Genomic DNA, 21169 nt, shown 5'->3' on the forward strand with positions numbered 1-21169 from the left:
AAACCTCAATAAATTTAAATAATTGAAATATTTTAAAGCATTTTCTCTGAGCACAAGAGAATGAAATTAGAAATCAGTAACAGAAAGTTGATTTGAATAATTCCAAAGTATGTGGAAATTAAAGAATATATTACTAAATAACTCATGTGTTAAATAAGAAATCACTGGGAAATATTAAAATATCTTGAGATTTGAAAACAAAAACACAATGTATCAAAATTTACAGATGCAGTGAAAACAGTGCCTGGGGTAAATTTATAATTGTAAATTCCTATATTAAAATGAATATTTCAAATCAATAACTTAACATTCCACTGTTAAAAGCTAGAAAAATAAGCTCAGACTAAGGAAAAAGGAAACAGAAGGGAAAAAAATGATGATTAGGTTAGATATAAATGAAAATGAGTATAGAAAAATAGAGAAAATCAATTGAATAAAATGTTGTTTCTTTTGAAAAAAAATCAAGAACATAGACAAACCATTAGCTCTATTGACCAAAGAGGGAAAGAGAAAGAAAATAACTTATTAAAATCACAAATAAAAGAGGTCAATTTATTGCTACACTTGTAGAATTTAAAAGATTATAAAGGTATTTATTATATAAACTACTCTACAGCAACAAATTAAATAACCTACATAAAATGAATACATTTCTAGAAAAGATGCTAAGTGTTAAAACTCACTCAAAAGTAAACAGGAAATCTGCAACAGCCTATACCAAAGGGAATGAATTAGTAATTTTTGAAAGCTTCCCCAAAGAATAGCTCAGGACAACATGGCTTCACTTGTGAATTCTGTCAAACGTTTATAGAATTGCCACCAACAATTCTCAATTAATCTCATGAGGCAAATATTATTTTGATAGCAAAAACAAAAGGATATCACAAAAAAATAGGGATGGGATTAGGAAGAGAGACAGAGAGAGAGCAGATGGAAGAGGAGTAAGACCATAAACTAAAAGAAATTTAAAATACCTAAGTATGTGGAGGATCCTGGGTTCATCAAGTACAAGATTTATTTTTTTTAAGATGACAATAATACCCAAAGCACAGATTCAATGTAACCTCTTTCAAAATTTAGGTGCCTTTTTTTTTTCTTCCAGAAATTGTCAAATTGATCCCAAAATTCATAGGGAAATGCAAGGAACCCAGAATATTTTAAACAATCTTGAAAAGTAGAGCAAAATTGGAGGACTCTTAAATCCCCATTTCAAAATTTAATACAAAGCACCACAATCAAAGCTGTATAGTAGTACTGGCATAAAGATGGACCTAACAATCAAATGAGTAGACTCAGGAGTCCAGAAGTATGCCTTTACATTTATGGTCAATTCATTTTCAAGAAGAATGCCAAGACAATTCAATGTAGGAAGTACAGTCTTTAACAAATGGTACTGGGATAAGTGGACATCCAAATACAAAATAATGAAGCACTAATTAACATTAGATGCAAAAAATAAGAAACAATAGATTAAACATAAATATAACAAGAGAAACTAAAATTCCTAAAAGAAAACAGATTTAAACCCTGTGACCTTGAATTAGACAATGTTTTTTTAGATAAGAGACCAAATGCAAAAGCAACAAAAGAAGAAAATAGAGAAACTGGATATAATTTGTAAAAATTTGTGCTTGAAAGACATGATTAAGACAGTGAAAAGACAACTCATACAATCAGAGAAAATACTTGCAAACCAAATATTTGATAAAAGACTTGTATTCAGTGGGACATGGCATGAGTTTTAATATTTATATGAGGGTTCAATTAATATTTTAAAATTCCATATAAATTCTTGAGAAATGTATATTCAGAATAAAAAATAAATCTTACAACTCAACAATAAAAAGACAACTCAAATAAGGATGAGCAAAGAATTTAAGATGTCTTTCTTAAAAAGGGCTTTCAGGGACGATGACAGGGGATGGCCTTAAAGACAGCTTCTCCTATGGATTGAACTAGATAACGCCCACATCATTGTAAATAACCCAGAAAATGTCCCAAAGACTGATAAAATAAACTCCACAGCTAAATGTAGAGAAGAGGCCACATCAAGAAAGTAGGAAAGGTGGATATGTGATAGGTAAATAAATAGAACTGTGGGAGTGTACCCTAGAGGGGAGAGATGCTACAGGAATCGAAGGGGCAAAAAACAGATTTGCCTGGGGAGCCCACACAGGAACAACAAATACCCATAACATTTGGCCTTGAAAATCAGAGGGGCTGAATTTCATGAGTTCTTACAATCAGCAGAGCTTAACACCTGGAACTCTAAAAATCAGTGGCTGGGCTCTGGAAAAGGTGAGAGATTAAGAGGAAATTGAGTCCCTATCCTTAAAGAAGGAGCACAACAAACAGCTCCCAAGAGATACAACATAGAAGCAACATCTTAAAAAGTGAATGAGATATACAGGAAGGTATTTGTTTACTAATTATAATACCTCAGAGCTGAAGGGGCAAGGATCACAGGAGACTACCCCAGGAACAAAGGAGCTGACAGGTGCCATTTCCCTACCCAGCTCCCCTGCCTAGAAACAGTAACACATTCAAGAACTAGCATTACTTGAACACTCTTTATCTAACTTGCTTAATGCACAGGGTGCACTGTGTTCTCCTGCGAACAGGCAACCTCCAGCTAGGCCTTAGCTCCAAGGCTCCTCCCATAGCAGACCCCACAAACCTTGCTAATACCACATCCTACACCTGCATGTTTCTGCACATTCACTCCCTCCAACTGGGCCCGTCTCAATCCCTGTAGCAGCAGGTCCCCTCCACAGTGGAACTGTGAAAGCCTTGCTAACACCCACTTGCACTAACCTCTGTGTTCTCCTATAGTCCTGCCCCTTCCATAAGCTCTTGACTAGAGCCAATCCAAACCAATGTCACAGGTCTGGCAGTGTGCAAGCAGCCCTGACAGGGACCAGCACCACTCCAAAGTGATTCCCTCCCAAGGGAAAGAGGAACATAATCACATACACCACTGCAAATGCCACTTTAGCAGTGGGTTGGGGCAGACATCTGGTCTAACTGCAGACACCTAATCAGCAAAAGGTTCTCAAAGAACAACACAAGGTGCTGTTCAATGTTATTGCACCTTTAATAAACTCCTGGCCTGATTCAGCTCAAGCCCAAGACAGCCCTAGACTGGTCCACTAACAACATAGGGGTCAAGCTCTGCCTACAATGGAGAGCCATTGCAGATGACTGGACTGAAGGCAAATGTAGTTCAGCCACAACATTAGGGCGTACATGACACACCTAGGAGACACACTTGAAGCATCAGATTCTGGTGAACAGGGGACATTGCACCCCAGGACACCATGGGACCTCTTCTTCATAAGGCTACTACTTCTAAGAGTAGGATACATAGCTGTCTTTCCTAACACATAGAAACAGACAGAGTTAGACAAAATGAGAAGGAAAAGGAATATGTACCAAATGAAAGATCATGGCAAAATCACACGCAAAAAAAGAGCTAAATGAAATGGAGATAAGCATATGTCTGATAGAGAATTTAGTAATCGTCATAAAGATAGTAACAGTACTTGAGAAAAGAGTGGAGAACCTCAGTGGTATGCTTTACAAAGAGATAGAAAACATAAAAAGAACCATTCAGAGATGAAGAACTCAATAACTGAAATTAAAAATATGCAAGATGGAATGAATAGACTAGAGAAAGGACAGATCAGTGACCTGGAGGACAGAGTAATTAAAAGCAATCAAGCTGAATGGGAGAGAGAAAAAATAATAATAAAAAATGAAAATAGACTTTGGGAACTCAGTGACACCGTCAAGTATAACAACACTTGCATTACAGAGATATGGGAAGGAGAACAGAAGAGGAGGAACAAATTTATTTAAAGAAATAATTACTGAAAATTCCTTAAATCTGGGTTAGGAAATAGAAATCCAGGTCAAGGAAGTAAGAGAGTTCCCAACAAAATTAAACGAAGGAGGTTGACACTAAGACACACAGTAATTAAAATGGTAAAAGTAGTGATAAAGAGTTTTTAAAGTAGCACGAGAAAATAGTTACATGCAAGGGAAACCCCATAAGGCTATCACAGTAATCTTTTTCAACGGTAATTTTGCAGGCAAGAAGAGAGTAGTATGATATATCCAAAGTGTGGAGAAAAAAAAAATTGCAGTCAAGAATACTCCATCCAGCAAAGCTATCATTCAGAAAAGGGATAGAAATAAATAATTTTTGACAGACATATGTTAAAATAATTCATGACCACTAAACCAGCCTTGTAAGAAATATTAAAGGGTTACCTAATGGTAACCACAAATAAAAAATCAATAATACATATGTAAAAATAGAGAAAGGAATCCTATTATATCACTAAAAAAAAGCCAACAAATCATGAAATAAGCAAGTAAGAGAAGAAATTGATAGGAACTAAAAAAGAATCACAAAATAAGGAATAAAGTGGCAGTAAGTGCATATCCAGTATGAATTAACTCAAATGTAAATGGACCAAACATTCCAATCAAAAGATATAGGGTGACAAAACTGATAAAAAAGCAATACTCCTTTATATGGTGCCTGCAAGAAACTCACTTAAGACCTACAGACACATGCAGACTGATAGTGAAGGGATGGAAAAATATTTATCATTTAAATGGAAGTGAATAGAAAGCTAGGGTAACAAAATAGACTTTAAAACAAACACTGTAACAAGAGACAAAGATGGACATTATACAAACATAAAGGGAACAATCCAACAGGAAGATGCAGTAATTGTAAATATTTACACACCCAACATGGGACCACCCAAATATATAAAGCAGCTAATAACAAGCATAATGGAAGTAATTGATAATAATACCTTATCCAAATATAAAATCAACAAGGAAGCAGTGGTTTTGAATGACACATTGGACCCATTAGATCTAATGGATATATATGGAATATTTCATCCTAAAATAGCACTGGCCTTCCCAGTGCACATGGAAAATTATCCAGAAAATTTCACATAGGCCACAAATAAGTGTCAATAAATTCAAAAAGACTGAAATCTATCATGCATTTTTTCTGATTACCATAGTATGAAACCAGAACTCAATCACAAGAAAAAATATGAAAAGAACACAAAAACATGGAGGCCAAATAACATACCACTGAACAATGAATGGGTCAACCAAAAAATCAAAAAGGAAACAAAAAAATATATGCATACAAATAGAAATGAAAGCACAATTGTCCAAAATCTGTGGGATACATCAAAAACTGTTCTAAAAGCTAAGTTTAAATCAATATAGGCCTACCTCAAGAAGTAAGAAAAACAAAATAAACAACCTAAGCTTACACCTAAAAAGCTAGAAAAAGAACAAAGCTGAAAGCCAGTAGAAGGAATGAAATAATAAAGATTAGAGCAGAAATAAATGAAATAGAGACTTAAAACAACAACAACAACACAGATCAATGAAACCGGTTTTCTGAAAAGATCAACAAAACAGAAAACATCAGCCAGACTCATGGAAAGAGTGAGAGAGCAAGAGCAAGAGCGAGAGTGAGAGAGAGAGACTCAAATAAAATCATAATGAAGAAAGAAAAATAACAACTAACAACACAGAAATACAAAAGATTATAAGAATATTATGAAAAAGTATATGCCAACAACTGGGCAACCTTGAAGAAATGGATAAATTCCTAGAAACATATGACCTCTTAAAACTGAATCAGGAAGAAACAGAAACTCAGAACAGACTGATTACTAGCAGTGAAATTGAATCAGTAATCAAAAAATTCCTAACAAAAGCTCAAGACTACATGATTTTACAGGTTAATTATGCCAAGCATTTAAAGAGTTAATACCTATTCTTCCCAAATTACTCTGAAAAATAGAAGAGGAAAGAGCTCTCAAATTCATTCCACAAGTTATGTGACATCAAAACCAGAAAAAGACACTACAAACAAAAACAAAACAAAACAAGAGAGAGAGAGAGAGAGAGATAGGCCCCTATCTCTGATGAACATAGGTGCAAAAATCTTCAACGAAATATTTGCTAAGTCCAACAATACATTAAAAAATCATTCACTATGATCAAGAGGGATTTATTTCCATGATTCAAGAGTGGTTCAATATTTGCAAATCAATTAATATGATACATCACATCAACAAAAGAAATGATTAAAACAATATGATCTTTTTCAATAAATGCAGAGAAAACATTTGACAATGTACAACATCCATTTATGATAAAAACGCTCAATAAAGTAGTCTTAGAAGGAATAAACCAGAACATAATAAAAATGTCAGATGCAAAACCCACAGCTAACATCATACTCAATGGTGGAAAACTGAGAGCTTTTCCCCTAATGTCAGGAACAAGACAAGAATATTCACTCTCACCACTTTTATTCAACATGGGACTAGAAGTCCTAGCCACAGCAGTTAGATAACAGAAAGAAATAAAAGGCATCCAGAAGAAGTAAAACTTTCACTATTTGCAGATGACATGATACTCTATATAGAAAACTCTAAAGACTCCATCAGAAACTTCTAGAACTGATTCATCAATTTGGTAAGGTAGCAGGATATAAAATCAGTGCACAGAAATATGTTTCATTTCTATACACTAATAATGAAGTAGCAGAAAAAGAAATTAAGAAAACAACGCCATTAAAATTAAATAAAAAATAATAATTAACCAAGGAAAGCACTTTGGAATAAACTAAACAAAGAAGTGAAACACCTGTCCTCTGAAAACTATAAAACACAGATGAAAGAAACAGGATGACATAAAGATATGGAAAAGCATTCCATGGTCATGGATTGGAATAACAATTATTGTTAAAATGTTCATACTATCCATACAAATCTACAGATTTAATGCAGCATTTGTCACAAAACTAGAACAAATAATCCTAAAATTTGTATGGAGCCACAACAGACCCTAAATAACTAAAGTCATCTTGAAAAAGAAGAACAGAACTAGAAGTATCAAAATCTTGATTTCAAGATACACTACAAATCTGTAGTAATCAAAACAGTGTGGTATTGGCATACACACAGACACATAGATCAATGGAACAGAATAGAGTACATAAATAAATCCATACTTACATCATCTTTTAATACATGACAAACGAGGCAAGAATACACAAAGGAAAAATAAAACCAGTGTCTGGAACAAATAATGCTGGAAAAACTGAACAGCTACATGCAAAGAATGAAACTAGACAACTTTCTTATACCATACACAAAAATAAACTCAGGTATTTCTCCAAAGAAGACATACAGATGACCCACAGACATATGAAAAGATGCTCAACATCACACATCAAATGAAATGCAAATCAAAACCACAAGAGATATTACCTCATACTTGTCAAAATGGCTAAAATCAAATGTACAAGAAACAAGTGTTGGGTGAGGATATGGAGCAAAAGGAATTCTTGTGCACTGTTGCTGGGAATACAAGCTAGTGTGTTATGTTACTGTGGCAAAAAGTATAGAGATTCGGGGATCCCTGGGTGGCGCAGCGGTTTGGCGCCTGCCTTTGGCCCAGGGCGCGATCCTGGAGACCCGGGATCGAGTCCCACGTCGGGCTCCCGGTGCATGGAGCCTGCTTCTCCCTCTGCCTATGTCTCTGCCTCTCTCTCTCTCACTGTGTGCCTATCATAAATAAAGAAAAATTAAAAAAAAAAGTATAGAGATTCCTCAAAAAATTAAAAATAGATCTACCCTAGATCTTGTAATTCCACTAATGGGTATTTATCCAAAAAATATGAAAATGCTGCTTGAAAGTATGCACCTCTACATTTATTGTAACATCTTTTACAACAGCCATGATATGGAAGCAAGTCAAGTGTTTATCAGTAGATGAATGCATAAAAAAGCAGCAGCATGTGTGTGTATATATAAAATATATGTGTGTATATTCAATGGAATATTATTCAACAATAAAAAAGAAGGAAATCTTGCCATTTGCAACAATATACATGGGTCTAGAGAATATAATGCTAAGCAAGTAAGTTAGTCAGAAAAAGACAAATACCATATGATTTCAGTCATATGTGGAATTTAAGAAACAAAACTAACAAAAAAAAAAAAAAAAGAGAGAGAGAGAGACAAACTAAAACACCAGACTCTTAACTATAGAAAACAAACTGTTATCAGAAGGAAGGTAAGTGGAGAGGTGGGTGAAATAGGTGAAGGGGATTAAGAGTACACTTAACCTTGATGAGCACTGAGTAATGCATAGAATTATTGAATCATAATACTGTACACCTGAAACTAATATAACACTATATCAATGATATTAAAAATTTTTAAAAGATCTGCACATGTCCAATAAGTACCTGAAAAGATACTCAACATCATCATCCCTCAGGGAAATTGGTAGAGTTGTAAGATTGTCTTACAAATCCTGGATAGATTTCAATTAAATCTAAAAACCATAGATGAAATCACAAATATCAAGTACTGGGACCCTCGGGTGTATCTGCCTTTGGCTCAGGGCATGATCCCAGGGTCCTGGGATTGAGTCCTGCATTGGGCACCCCATGGAGAGCCTGCTTTACCCTCTGCTTCTCTTTCTGTGTCTCTCATGAATAAATAAATAAAATCTTAAAACAAAATAAAACAAATATCAAGTACTGTGAAGGGCATACCACATAAGGAGATCAGTTCTTAAAGTTAATTGTGCATATACACTATGTAGGGGACTTGTGAAAAAATATGTATTCTTAAATTTAAGTAGCATCAGAGTATAAGAAAGGAAGAGTAACAAAAGAACATGAAGGAACAAAATTTTTATTTCTAACAAGTTATTTTTCCTAATTTAGCATATATTGCAATAAAGATCACTTTGTCTAATACCATTAATAAAAATACATCAGAATGTCATAAAATATTAATGTATGTCCCCAAGTTCTTTATATTAATTAAACTGATGCCTATAGGTATCATATATTTATTAAATGATTCAAATATGTTTTGAACACCTATTAAATCTAAGACTCTTGAGGGGGCGGGGCAAGATGGTGGAGGAGTGGGGTCCTCAAGTCACCTGTCTCCACCAACTTACCTAGATAACTTTCAAATCATTCTGAAAACCTACAAATTCGACCTGAGATTTAAAGAGAGAACAGCTGGAATGCTACAGGGAGAAGGGTTTTCACTTCTAAAGTGGTAGGAAGGCGGCGGGGGGGGGGGGGGGGGGGGCGTGTGGATTAAAAAGAATCCAGTCGGGGAGGGGCCCTGTGTGGAGGCAGCTACGGGGGCGGGGAGAGCCTCCAGGACAGGAAAGCCCCGCCCAGGAGAAGCGGGAACTTTAAAAATCTGCACCGGATTCTCCCTGGAGGGAAAAGCGCTCCGCAGGGAACCCGGCAGCACCTCAGGAGGGGCAGGGGAGCCCCCAGGTCACTAGAGGAGGTGCGCCCAGGGAGAGTGCGCCCCAGCCTGCGGGCCGAGCACCGTAGAGGGCTGGAGCGGGCGGGCGGGGCCTCGGGAGCAGCTCAGGCCGTGGTCCGCGGAGGGGGTGCGCCCTGTGCCTTCGGGAGCCGCCGCCCAGAGTGCGATTCCAGCAGCACAGGCCCCGGATCCCAGGGCGCCGGGGGACACAGCCCAGGATGCTGCCCTCCCCCTGGGACAGGCGGAGGCGGGGAGCACACAGGACAGCGAGGATGCCCCTGCCGCTGGGCGCCCCGAGCTGTGCAGGTCAGCGCCCCCCACCCCGGAGCATCCAGGCCAGTGTGGACAGGGAGCTGCGGTCGTTACTGCGGGAGCTGACTCCAGGACTGGGGAGCTGGCCGCCGCCAGTGGGGTTTTTCCTCCTGGTGTCACCCTGTGCCTGGGACGGAAGGGGCTGCCAGGGAACAGGGGCCTCATGGGGTAAACAGCTCCCGCTGAGCCCGGCATCTGGCAGGGGGCGGGGCAGCTCCCCCAGGTGCACACACCTGAGAATCAACACAGCAGGCCTTTCCCCCAGAAAACCGGCTGGAAGGACCAGGGAAGAGCAAGTTCTTGACGGAGCAGCACTGGAAAGCTCCAGGGGAAGTCCAGGTATTTACAGTATATAGACCAGAGGGTACCCCTACTTTTTTTTTTTCTTCCTTTTTCCAGTACAACTTGTTTTTATATCAGACTGTAATTCCCAATATATTTTTCTCTTTTCCTACCTTAACTACAATATTTTACCATCTCTTCATTTTTAAGATTCTTCCTTTTTGACTTTCATATTTCTACATTAACAGGTCCTAGATATATTTTCCACTTCTAGATTCCCTTCAACATACTCAATTTTGGGAGATATACAAGATATTTTGTTTTGTTTTGTTTTGTGTTGTGTCTTTTGTTTTCTCTGCCTCATTTCTCAGCCTTCTACAATGGTGGAAGTTAATACCTTCTAAAACATGACCAGCATGCACCAAGTGGTATACCATGCAGGTTCATTCTGTGAGATTCCTCATTCCCATTCTGCCCCTCTATTTTATCTCATTTATGTTTTGCTGGTCAATGTTGGGGCCCTCTACAAGTATTTCGTTTATATAAATTTGGGACTGAGCATCTTCTAATATACAGAACTTAATATACTCAGAAACAAGAGAATCACCCACTAGAACCCCTCAGGTACACTACATTCTCCATTCACTACACATTCTTTACCACCACCATCTCCCAATCCCCTGCCTTTTCTTTCTTCTCCTTTTTTCTTTCTTTCTTTCTTTCTTTCTTTCTTTCTTTCTTTCTTTCTTTCTTTCTTTCTTTCTTTTTTTCTCTTCTTCTTTAGGATTCCTGGCCTTTATTTTTTACTACTTTGTTTTAAAATTTGTTTTTCACTTTAGTGGTCCTTTAGTTTTATTTCGTTCTGATTTTGTTTATAATTTCTGGTCTCTGACTTTGGCAGAATCAACTAGGGTGCAAGTTACTCAGGTGGTGGTTCATATTCTTGACACAGCCTGCTCATACAGCCACTCTGCACTCGGCAAAATGATGAGAAAGAAGAACTCACTACAAAAGAAAGAATCAGAAACAGTACTCTCTGCCATAGAGTTACAGAATTTGGATTACAATTCGATGTCAGAAAGCCAATTCAAAAGCACAATTATAAAGCTACTAGTGGCTCTGGAAAAAAGCATAAAGGATTTAAGAGACTTCATGACTACAGAATTTAGATCTAATCAGGCCAAAATTAAAAATCAATTAAATGACGTGCAATCCAAACTGGAGGTCCTAAGGATGAGGGTTAATGAGGTAGAAGAAAGAGTGAATGACATAGAAGACAAGTTGATGGCAAGGAAGGAAGCTGAGAAAAAAAGAGAAAAACAATTAAAAGATCATGAGGAAAGGTTAAGGGAAATAAATGACAGCTTCAGAAGGAAAAATCTATGTTTAATTGGGTTCCAGGGGGGCAAAAAAAGGGCCAGAGGGCCAGAAAGCATATTTGAATTATCATAGCTGAGAACTTCCCTAATTTGGGGAGGGAAACAGGCATTCAGATCCAGGAGATAGAGAGGTCCCCCCATAAAATTAATAAAAACCGTTCAACACCTCAACATTTAATGAAACTTGCAAATCCCAAAGATACAGAGAATCCTTAAAGCAGCAAGATACAAGAGATTCCTAAGTTATATGGGGAGAAATATTAGATTAACAGCAGACCTCCCCACAGAGACCTGGCAGGCCAGAAAGGGCTGTTAGGATATATTCAGGGTCCTAAACGAGAAGAACATGCAGCCAAGAATACTTCATCCAGCAAGGCTCCCATTCAGGATAGAAGGAGAGATAAAGAGTTTCCAAGACAGGCAGAAACTGAAAGAATATGAATATAAGAATAAGAATAAGACCACCAAACCAGCTGTGCAAGAAATGTTAAAGGGACTCTGTACAAGAAAGAGGAAGCCCAAAGAAATAATCCACAGAACAGGTACTGAATAGGTTATTATGTTGACACTAAATTCATATCTTTCAATAGTCACTCTGAACATGAATGGGCTAAATGATCCCATCAAAGATGCAGGGTTTAACACTGGATACAAAAGCAAGACCCATCCATTTGCTGTCTGTAAGAGAGCTATTTAAACCTAAGGACACCTACAGCCTGAAAATGAAAGGTTGGAGAACTATTTACCACTCAAATGGTTCTCTAAAGAAAGCAGAGGTAGCAATTCTCATATCAGATAAATTAAAGTTTATCCCAAAGACTGTAGTAAGAGATGAAGAGGGACACTATATCATACTCATGAAGAGTTATGCCCCTAATATGGGAGCTGTCAAGTATATCAATCAATTAATAACCAAAGTAAAGACATCCTTAGATAATAATACACTAATACTGGGAGACTTCAACACAGCACTTTCTGCAAATGACATTTTCTAAGCACAACATCTTCAAGGAAAGAAGAGCTTTAAATGATACACTGGACCAAAGGGATTTCACAGATATTTATGCAACTTTACATCCAAACGCAACTGGATACACATTCTTCTCAAGTGCACATGGAACTTTCTCTAGAATAGACCACATACTGGGTCACAAATCAAGTCTCAAACAGTACCAAAAGTTTGGGATTTTCCCCTGCATATTTTCAGATCATTAATGCTTTGAAACTTGAACTCAATCACAAGAAGTAATTTGGAAGAAACTCAAGCACATGGAGGTGAAAGATTATCCTGCTGAAAGGTGGAAGGATCAACCAGGAATTTAGAGGAGAATTAAAAAGATTCATGGAAACTAATGAGAATGAAGATACGACCGTTCAAAATCTTTGGGATACAACAAAAGCAGTCCTAAGAGGGAAATACATCACAATACAAGCATCCCTCAAAAAATTGGAAAAAACTCAAATACAAAAGCTAACCTTGCACCTAAAGGAATTGGAGAAAGAATAGCAAATAAAACCTACACCAACCAGAAGAAGAGAGTTAATAAAGATTTGAGCAGACCTCAATGAAATAAAGACCAGAAGAACTGTAGAACAGATCAACAAAACCAGGAGTTGGTTCTTTGAAAGAATTAATAAGATAGATAAACCATTATCTAGCCTTATTATAAACAAAAGAGAAAAGACTCTAATTAATAAAATCATGAATGAAAAAGGAGAGATCACCACCATTACCAAGGAAATACAAATGATTTTAAAAACATATTATGAACAGCTATACAGCAATAAATTAGGCAATCTCGAAGAAATGGATGTATTTCTGGAAGAGCGCAAACTACCAAAACTGGAACAGGAAGAAATAGAAAACCTGAATAGGCCAATAACCAGGGAGGAGATTGAAGCAGTCATCAAAAGCCTCCCAAGACACAAAAGTCCAGGGCCAGATGGCTTCCCAGGAGAATTCTATCAAATGTTTAAAGAAGAAACAATACCTATTCTACCAAAGTTCCAAAAGATAGAAAGTGATGGAATACTTCCAAACTCGTTGTATGAGGACAGCATCACCTTAATCCAAAACCAGACAAAGACCCCACCCAAAAGGAGAATTATAGACCAATATCTGATGAACACGGATGCAAAAATTCTCAACAAGATACTAGCCAATAGGATCCAACAGTACATTAAGAAGATTATTCACCATGACCAAGTGGGATTTACCCCTGTGATGCATGGCTGGTTCAACACTGGTAAAGCAAACAACATGATAGATCATATAAACAAGAGAAAAAAAAAACAAGAACCATATGATTCTCTCAATAGATGCATTTGACAAAATACAGCATCCAATCCTGATCAAAACTCTTCAGAATGTAGAGGGAACATTCCTCAGCATCTTAAAAGCAATTAATGAAAAGCCCACTGCAAATATCATTCTCAATGGGGAAACACTGGGAGCCTTTCCCCTAAGATCAGGAACAGGACAGGTATGTCCACTCTCACCACTGCTTTTCAACCTAGTACTTGAAGTCCTAGCCTCAGGAATCAGGCAACAAAAAGAAATAAAAGGCATTCAAATTGGCAAAGAAGTCAAACTCTCCCTCTTTGCAGATGACATGATACTGTACATAGAAAACCCAAAGGACTCCACCTCAAGATTGCTAGAACTCATACAGCAATTTGGCAGTGTGGCAGAATACAAAATTAATGCCCAGAAATCAGTGGCATTTCTGTACACTAACAATGAAACTGAAGAAAGAGAAATTAAGGAGTTAATCACATTGACAATTGCACCCAAGAGCATAAGATACCTAGGAATAAACCTAACCAAAGAGGTAAAGGATCTATACCCTTAAAACTACAGAACACTTCTGAAAGAAATTGAAGAAAACACAAAGATATGGAAAAATATTCCATGCTCATGAATTGGAAGAATTAATATTGTGAAAATGTCAATGCTACCCAGGGGAATTTACACATTTAATGCAATCTCTATCAAAATACCATGGACTTTCTTCAGAGAGTTGGAACAGATCATCTTAAGATTTGTGTGGAATCAGAAAAGACCCCGAATAGCCAGGGAATATTGAAAAAGAAAACCAGAGCCGGGGGCATCACAATGTCAGATTTAGGTTGTACTACAAAGTTGTGATCATCAAGACAGTGTGGTACTGGCACAAAAACAGACACATAGATCAATGGAACAGAACAAAGAACCCAGAAATGGGCCCTCAACATTATGGTCAACTAATATTTGACAGAGCAAGAAAGACTATCCACTGGAAAAAGGACAGTCTTTTCAATAAATAGTGCTGGGAAAATTGGAGAGCCATTTGCAGAAAAATGAAACTAGACCATTCTCTTACACCATACACCAAGATAAACTCAAAATGGATGAATTATCTAAATGTGAGACAAGAATCCATCAAAATCCTAGAGGAAAACACAGACAACACCCTTTGTGAACTTTGCCAACTTCTTGTAAGATACATCTATGAAGGCAAGGGAAACAAAAGCAAAAGGAATTATTGGGACTTAAGATCAAAAGCTTCTGCACAGCAAAAGAAACAGTCAACAAAACTAAAAGACAACCTACAGAATGGGAGAAGATATTTGCAAATGACCTATCAGATAAAGGGCTAATATCCAAGATCTATAAAGAACTTATGAAACTCAACAGCAAAACAACAAGCAATCCAATCATGAAATGGGCAAAGACATGAACAAAAATTTCACCAAAGAAGACACAAACATGGCGAACAAGCACATGGGAAAATGCTCCACATCACTTGCCATCAGGAAAATACAAATCAAAACCACAATGAGATACCACCTCCCACCAGTGAGAATGGTGAAAATTAACAAGACAGGAAACAACAAATGTTGGAGAAGATGTGGAGAAAGAGGAACCCTCTTGCCCTGTTAGTGGGAATGTGAACTGGTACAGCAACTCTTGAAAACTGTGTGGAGGTTCCTCACAGTTAAAAATAGATCTGCCCTATGACCCAGCAATTGCACTACTGGGGATTTACCCTAAAGATACAGATGCAGTGAAACAGCAGGACAACTGCATCCAATGTTTATAGCAACAAAGTCTACAATAGCCAAACTGTGGAAGGAGCCTCGGTGTCCATCGAAAGATGAATGGATAAAGAATATGTGATATATATATACATAATATTACTCAGCCATTAGTAGAAATGACAAATACCCACCATTTGCTTCAATGTGGATAGAACTGGAGGGTATTATGCTGAGTGCAGTAAGTCAATTGGGGAAGGACAAACATTATATGGTCTCATTGATTTGGGTAATATAGAAAATAGTGAAAGGGAATAAAGGGGAAAGGAGAGAAAATGAGTGGGAAATATCAGTGAGGGTGACAGAACATGAGAGACACCTAACTCTGGGAAACGAACAACGGATAGTGGAAAGGGAGGTGGCCGGGGGTGACAGACACTGAGGGTTGCACTTGGCAGTTTGAGCACTGGGTGTTATGCTATATATTGGCAAATCGAACTCCAATAAAAAATATACAAAAAAATAAATAAATCTAAGACTCTCTTTTTGATTCTATCAGTAAACAAGATACTTAGAGAAAACTAAGTTTTAATTATTTTAATTATCTAAGAGTTCACAAATTAAATTTAAATATTTTATTAGGGGATCCCTGGGTGGCGCAGCAGTTTAGCACCTGCCTATGGCCCACGGCGTGATCCTGGAGACCCGGGATCGAATCCTATGTCGGGCTCCCGGTGCATGGAGCCTGCTTCTCCCTCTGCCTGTGTCTCTGCCTCTGTGTGTGTGTGTGTGTGTGTGTGTGTGTGACTATCATAAATAAATAAAAATTAAAATAAATAAATAAATATTTTATTAATATCTGGTCTTATACTGGTAAAATATAAAAAATTCATTTAAACAAGTTTATAGAAGATTTATAGATTCTAAATACTATGTTTACTTTCTAATGAAAAATGGCTATATGAATTGAAATTCATCTAGCTGTTAAAGAAGCAGTCAATTCATCATACCAGTATCTTTTTTTTTTTTAATATGGTCACAAGCTTCTTTTACATACACACACACATACATATGATCTTTAAAACCAGGTGTGGAATCATACCATCTCAGTTGTTAATTGTTAGATGTTAACTGAAAGGGAGTGTTATAAAAAAAGAATAGTAAAAGGATTTTTTTCTCCATTTCTATATATTTTCAATTTGAATGTTTGCAATTAAGCAAAATTGATTGATTGATTTAAAAGTATGATTAAGCAGAAATGTATGAGTTGCTTTTTTATCAATGAAGAATCTCGGAGAGTTTGTAGAATGATAAATATCATAATTATAGTTATGCTCCATTTTTTTTTCAGATGAGCTATATAGAATAGATTGGCAGGGGAAAACATACAAAAATTGAAGAAAGCAATTCAAGTGTCCTGATCCAAGGCTAAAGTGAGACTAGAATGAACTGGATACTTACTACATACATGCCACAGATGTATTTTAATTCATTATTGTTACTAAATAGATGTGTGAGATGAAGGGAAAGTATATTCGATAAAACCATGCTTTTCAGTTTTAACAATTGGGAAGATGTTGCTAATGATAATTTAAAAACAAAATGAAAGAAAAATTAGAAATCTTGTTTGTTTAGATTGTGTATGTTTGTGCAGTATACGGGAGGAGGAAGAAAAAGAGACAGGTCATTTTTGACTGGCTTGTAAGACTTTCAAGAGGAAGAAGAGAAAAATAAGAGAAAGAAGAATTGAACTTTGGGATGATGAGGACCTGCGTATATACATTTATTAACCTGAGTTCTCTGTGGTAAATTTAAAAGATAAAGTATAACGAATTCACATGTAAACAGGTCTTTGGCCACTCTTGATTTTACAGTGTACTTCCATTTATGTTTCTTTTACACATTGAATTATAATGGAAAATGAAAGAAATATACATTAATTTACACACATATTCTCATATGCTCACATTGCTGTGTGGAGAAGGAACAATTTGTAATAAAATTGACATCTCCAAAGTCATGAAGAGTTTTCTCCTTCCAACTGTATTTATATGCATAGAGTTGATATTTCAGATATTTTTGTGGTTAGATAGTCTTTTGGGACTTCAACTACTGGGGATAAAAGGAGTGTGATGTTGATAGAATTCAAAATGCTGTTTGAAGAGGCATGCAAAAGTGGATCTCTCTTATTACCTTCAGAAAAATTGTGGAAAATAGCAATCTTATGTCAATTATATTAAATACACTTATTTTTATATTTTCAGCACAGGGCTTTGAAATTTTAACAAGATTTAAATGTAAATGATAAGTTATCATGATATGATTTTAATAGCATCAACACATCAGAAAAAGATAATTACCATCTTACATTTTCAACCATCCTTGGAAAATTTAAAATATGCAGTTGGGTTTAGGCATTTGGTAGTTGTTTAATATAGAACATATTTAAATATAAATGCTTTCTAAATACAAATCATTGACAGTTAAATATGCAATGATTCACAAATAAGTATTTGGCCTCCAAAACTCTGCCATACATGTGTATATCAACATCTATCTTGAGTCATAAAAATATAGGAATTGATTTAAATACATTTAGCCAACGGCAACAATACATTAAGCTAAATTTAATAATAACTATGCAGATCATACAATACCCAAGGGTTAAAAAGAACATATATATGTAATTTTAACACACATTTGCCATCCTCTTAGCAATCTACAATAATTTTCAGTCCCATGCTGGTCTCCATAGAAATGACATGAACCCTGTGTAAGTCTTGTTCATCTTAATACTAGCTAATGAAGAAATGGTCAACATCTGTCAGCCAAAGTGAGCAAAATATTAGAATATTAAGATATAATTGTAAAACATTTCCTGAGAATCTAGGCATACAGTTCTGTCCTTTGCCTTGTTGAAAGACTAAATTCATTCAACAAATGCTTATTGAGTTCCCACTCTGAGTAGATTATAGATCTACGCACTGGATATCAGGAAAGGACATGAAAGATTACTGCTCTGCACAAACTTTGTTTTAACAGATGGAGACATACAATAAATAAGAATAGACAAGATTCTTTTATTTAAGTACTATGAAGAAAAAGATTGTGATTGTATGTCTGTGTATACAGGCACACACAGTATATGGGAGAGAGGGGATGATTTGAAATGTCATCTAATGATAAGACATGATGGAGGGGACAATGCCCATGGAGGGAAAAAAGTGTAAATGCTTTAAGATTGTGTGTATGTGCACCCAAGTGCATGCCTGCACATGCAGCATGTGGTACTAGGGGAAGATTTGAGCTCTCATCTAATAACAAGAAGCAGGCATCCATATAAAGATGGGGTTTTGAGAGCAATGCCCATGGATGGAATAGTATATATAGTGCCTTGAGGATGGAAGGAGATTGACATGGTTGAAGGAGAGAAAGAAGAGAATTATTCACAGAACATAGTGAAAGACAGGAAGAGACAGAAACAGTATAGGTATTCATATCTCACTCAATTCCTGTTTCTAGTACAAAATTACTAATCCTGCTGAATCCTCAGGTAAATTATAAGATGACATACTATGATTATTATAGGAGCATATAGGAAATAATCTCAAAGTTTTTAAAAAATATATTTTGTGAATATAATAGCAAAGCTTCTAAATTTTCCCACAGCTATTCAATCTTTGAAATAAAAACACAATTTTATGAAAGTAAGGTATTAATGTACACATATTGGAATTCTGTCCAAATGTGTGGTGATTCAAAAAACATTTTTAGTAGTGGTATGTTTATTTTACTAAGTTAATACTTTACTCCATTGTAGTCAATAATTGGTTAGATTGCATTAACTCTATCACAAACTTTTCCCTAAGAAACTGCCCAAATGGTACTCTCATTATGCTGAGATCCTTTTATGTTTGTTATTTTAAATTTTGGTTAAATTTCTTATCCTAGATTTTTTTATTAAGAACATCTGGATTAAGAGTTGAACGATACACTTTCTCTCTTTCCAGCTCACTTTTTTTCTCTCTCTCATCAGATGATGGAAATATGGAGAAGCCAAGGTTAGAATTTTATTCTAAAATTTCAAGCTTAAAAAAAGTAAAGAAGTTTTAGAGTTAACTGATGAAGTTCATAGCAGACTTGAGAGCTCTACAGATAACAGATTGGGCTAAATATTGCCCTGATTCTGTGAGACAATCATCTGCGAGCAGGGAAGCAAAGAGAAATCAATCTTCCTTTTGGCTTATAGTAACCTTCCTTCCTTTTCGCTTATACTTACCTTCCCTCTTCCCCAACACGTTTCCTAACTTACTTATAAGATTATGTTTGGGCCAATGTTACTCACACTTTCAAAATCACTAAAGGTTGTGTCTTCAGTTGATGTTGCACAAATGAAAGGTAACAAGTCCTATAAGTCTACTCCATGCAAATAAGTCATTGCCTAAATATTTCCCCTCATTTTTCCCCTCTGTGACATTTTCATCTTGAACATACTCATTATACAGTGAGATTTCCATTGTATGATAAAACAACATATTTGATATTATGGTTCACGATTACCTTCATGAAATTCAGCCAGGTATCAGGTACCGAGAAAGAGAGAGAGTGAGTGCTTAGAGAAGTAATTGTATATACATACATATATTGTTGCTGATTTTAAGTCTATATCTCCAACCTATCAGAACTTTTCTTGGGTATATAACAAAAGCAATAATTTATGTGATGTTTATATGATACAATTTATACACACATATATACATACATATGAATAACAGTTAAAATACTAAAAAAGTAACTATTACAGAACAATTCATTAATAAGTTTAATGAATCATATCAATTATGAAAAATAATGGTTCTGCTTAGGTATTTTAAAAAGAAAGGCTTATGCAAAAGAATAGTGGAAGGTGAGGCATTTTACTTGAAGGAAATGAAAACATGAAGTGAGAAAACAAGTAAGTATCAGAAGACAAACTATTTGACTAAGGTAGCAGTGTTAAGCAAAGTAATGGCAGTTATTCTTACCAAATCAGAAATGTTTTCTCAGTCTACTTTATTTCAATCCTCTTGAAGTCCTCCTTTCTTTGCTTCAGGGACTGTGTACATCCCAGGCCACCATTTTTTTCTAAGCATACATCTTTTTCAATTTTTTCTTACATCAAATCTTGTTTGCAGGTATTGCCTACTGATCACCTCCTGAGTCAGAGTCTTCAGCTTTCTCACTTTTGAAGTTTCAATCTAGAAAAAGTCTTTTCATCTACAGTAACTGACAGATCACACCTGTTTCAATCTATTTATTAAAATGTTAACAGAGTTCATAATTCATATCAGAGCAATTAACCAAAACTGGTACCTATTTCCAACTTCTCTCCTTACATTTTCTTAATTTATCCAACTCAAGAATTGAACAATCATTTCTTACTTTCTTCCTCATCACAATTAGCATTTAACATTTATTAACTTTGCTTTGAAATATCACCCATATTTCTATAGTTCTAATATCTTAATATGGGCATTTATTATCTCTTTCCATATTATTATAATGGCCTATGAATATTTTCCAATTTGCTTTATGTTTTACATTATGGTTTACAAAATGCTAATCTGTAAATGTGCATTCTTTTCTCTTCATGAAGCTTCAAAGTATTCTCCAGTGAGATCAGAGAAACTTGTCAGTCAGAACCAATTGCAGGTATTAGGATCAAGTATCAGGAGCAGGATAAAATAGTTATCATGAATTTGAGATCATTGTGATAACCTCAAACCAACAGGTAAAGCAAGAATCCAATTTTGAAATGTGTCAGCTAGATTGGTATCC

General features: G+C 36.0%; 1 protein-coding gene across 1 annotated transcript in view; it reads right to left on the reverse strand.

The window, feature by feature from the left end:
- TENM2 (teneurin transmembrane protein 2) overlaps positions 1-21169 on the reverse strand; it is a 3534961-nt gene that overhangs the window by 3091329 nt on the left and 422463 nt on the right. The gene's annotated exons all lie outside the window — the stretch shown is intronic.

The sequence above is a fragment of the Vulpes vulpes genome, chromosome 4, assembly GCF_048418805.1.
Source record: "Vulpes vulpes isolate BD-2025 chromosome 4, VulVul3, whole genome shotgun sequence".
Lineage (NCBI taxonomy): Eukaryota > Metazoa > Chordata > Mammalia > Carnivora > Canidae > Vulpes > Vulpes vulpes.